This window comes from Etheostoma spectabile, chromosome 23 (assembly GCF_008692095.1).
Source record: "Etheostoma spectabile isolate EspeVRDwgs_2016 chromosome 23, UIUC_Espe_1.0, whole genome shotgun sequence".
Classification (NCBI taxonomy): Eukaryota; Metazoa; Chordata; class Actinopteri; order Perciformes; family Percidae; genus Etheostoma; species Etheostoma spectabile.
The window spans coordinates 18,657,293-18,660,797 of NC_045755.1; positions in this window are offsets into that span (position 1 = coordinate 18,657,293).

Sequence of the window (3,505 nt, forward strand, 5' to 3'; positions counted from 1 at the left end):
TTTTTTTTTTTTTCATTTTCCATTTCTTTCAAAGTCACCGCTACCTCAGGAAGTGTAATTATGGTTCCGTTGCATTCACTTTCTATTTGTCAAACAAACCGTAGAGAATAGCTGCTTCACACACATTCAGTCAAGCAAAATGCATAGCCACACACACTGCATGCTGGGACTCTGGGATAGACTAATCATGGCTCACTCGCTGCAGCTTCATGAGGTGTGTGTTACATGCGTGGGTGGGTGCATGTACTCTTTCGACTATTTTGTTTGTGTATGTGTGTGTGTGATTTGTTTTCTCCCCCTGCTTGGACAAATGTGCGTGCAATTTCCTGGCACCTAATTGACAGGAAGCGGAACAGTTGTTGGAGTTAGAGACATTTTTTGATGCAGATGTCTAACAGTAGATTAGACACTCCTGCCTATTCAGCATGGAACTGTCATTCCGCCGTTGTCAGCAGCCCCGCGTCTTTTTTTTCTCTCCTACTTTTCATGGCATCTTATTTTTTTCTTTTTTAATTGTTACCATTCACGCTATTACTTTATTCACTGCCTTGTTTCTGCTAATGAGCGGTGTTTAGACCAAGGGAGAACTTTCTTCTTATCCCATTCTTGCTTCTCTTTTCTTCTCCAACTCTGTTTTGGGAGCGATCCAACAAGCTCTTGCGCCTTTGGTTCATCCGCCACCTGTATTCTTCAGTTTAATGATCCACTCTGGGACCGAGGCTTCTAAAAAACATTGGTGAAGCTCCAGGGCTCCTGGGCCTGTCACCGTCAGATTGTACCTGAGCTCGAGTGTGTCATCTGAGACTCACTGGCATCAGGTGTGCAGCATCAACTCCTGTACTGGTGGCATTAGATTAACAATCGCTTAGGGACCTAGCAGACTGAGGAGAGAGATGGAGAGTAGAAAGGAAACCACTTGGTGGAAGAAGCAGAGAGAGTTTGCAGTGTTTTGTCTCAATAATAGGATCTAAATATTGTTGTGAAATATATTGAAAGCAATTAAAATCTGCCAATTGTAGTATCAGTTGGGCTACTATACATTAAAAATATATCTAAATTTAGTATTCACAAGTCCACCTATTATGAAGGTAAGACCCCTTTTTGCCTTTAGGCCCAAATTCAACAAGGTGCTGGGAGCGTTCTTCAGGGATCCTGGTCGATGCTGAGTTGAGACCAGCGTCTGTTATGGGAAGTTTCCATGTGACAAGTTGGTACAGTGTGGAAACCGATAAGATGAAGAGAATCACTTGGTCAGCAACAATATTTAAGTACGCTGTGGTTGTTTGTTCCAAGTAAAAGACCCCAATAACTGAAAACACCAGAACACCACATCCTGTATGTAATTAAAACATGTAAAGAACATGCCATTGAGATGAACCTATCTCCTAATGCATCCATCTATTGACTAGTATGTGACAGTTACTGGACAGATTGCCATTAAATGCGGTGTGAATATTCATGGATCTCATAGGATTGGCCATTGAGGATTTTGTATTGCCTTAATCTCCATTATTGTGTCTAGATGTCTATTTTCTATCTCCTGAACTTTCTCTAGTAACATTTCTGGATCATGTAAGAACTCAGGTGTTCTTTAAAATGAATTTCACTTTCATTTTGTTTTTACAGTGCTGCCCTGAGGACAGGAAGTCAACGTAGCAGTCAACATATCTTAAAGCATAATAAACATTGCCATAAGATTGGCTAAGTGGCAAATTTATGCCCCCATGGGGAAAATTCCTTGTCCTTTGGCTAGTGGCACTCTCAGGAACTTTACCTATTTAAAAAACACTACTGGTAAGACTATAAACTGTAACCAGTGTTTGTTGGTTCTGTTTAGTACTCGCTGGATGTAGTAAAAGTCCTCAATCGGCCACTAATAGGGCTTAAGGCTTCTAGCATGCGCGCCACAGACAGAAATGACAGTGGTACAGGCTGTTTTACATTTGGTTTGGTCCAAATCATTGGATGAGTTGGTCAACTTGATGGGTTTTCTTGTGGTTTCTTTTTACACTGGAAAAAGTAAACCAAATCAAAATGCATCACTAAACCCCACATGAACATGTTCACTTTGCTCATTGGTTTGATGTGTCTGGTGCACAAGCGAGATTTTAAACACAGGAAGGAGATGCAGTTGAAGGTCCTATCTGTTCGTAGGGGTCAGGCCTTGATCGGCCTGTTCTCATTAACAATTCATTCAAAAAGCTACCAAAAGTTAAGCACTGTAATCCGTAAGCATTCCGCGTTTTATTTAGCTGTATTCACATCATTGACGGCCGCTGTATAAGAACGCGGATGGGGGTCGTGGTGGATGGGTGGGCGGTAACATTAAGGATTTTCAAGCCATTAAGCAGAGATTGCTTCCCGGGGAAAAGTAAAGCCTTTCACTTAGGAAATAGGTGTTCCATAGGAGTGTTTTAATCCAAACCACGATCTTTTTCCTAATCTCCTAATAGACATGTTTTGTGGACTAAATTTAATCGCAGTGTCTGCCGATACAACTGGCAGCACTTTTATCAAAATGTTGTAACACCGCTCACTCAGAGTAACATTATTAACACTGGTTGTGCTTTTGGATAGGGGTGTGGTAGTCAGATACTCCAAAATTAACAAAAAAAGAGAAACCTTTTTGCCACAACATGAACATATTATAAATAAATAAACAAACATATGTCATTGTGTACAGGCTAATATTGAGCTAACTAAAATGCAACAAAGACTTTTAGTGCAAACTGCATAATGACACAAACCTTTAACAATGAACTTGGTGACTGCCCTGTTAACGTTGATCTACCGTAATGGAGAACTAACTTAATTGCAAAGGACTGGAATTGAATTGCCTTGCTGCTGAAAGGTGCTGCAACAATAACGTTGCCTTGCCTTATAACCTCAGCCTGTCAGTCAGTCATCAGGGCATAGGAACCACTGATGTGCCTGCTTGTCTCAGAAGAAGTGTAACGTCAACAGCACCGCGACCGCTTTCGCCTCGTCATTAATATCATATCGCTGTCTGCATGAAGTTCGGAATAACTGTAACCACTCTGAAAACCCCTGTATCGGCTTTGCTGTGAGTCACTGGGACTTAAACAAAACGGCTGAGCCGACGGAGTTTGCTTGAGTTTAGTCCGTCCCTGTTCCTATGTAGATACCTTCAAGTAAAGTGTTACCCAAATTTCTTAATCCAAACAGAGAGGCAAAGTAGAAAGTGGCAAATGAGTAGGTAGCATGGTATGGTTTGTACACTTGTCGATAAAGGCTAAGGAAGCTGTCTACAGTATATGCTGTATTAATTGGCCATAGACTGTACATATTGGGGTGTAATGTTATCAGACAAGAAGCTAGTCATTTTGCAGCATAGCAGACAGCAGTACTTTAGAATGAGTGGTAATGTGTGAAAGAACAGACTGTTTAGCCCCTGAGGACTATTTTTAATGGATTTGCAGAGTTCCTGAAAGGACAGTTGTGTGTGTGTGTGTGTGTGTGTGTGTGTCTCTCTCTCTCTCTCTCT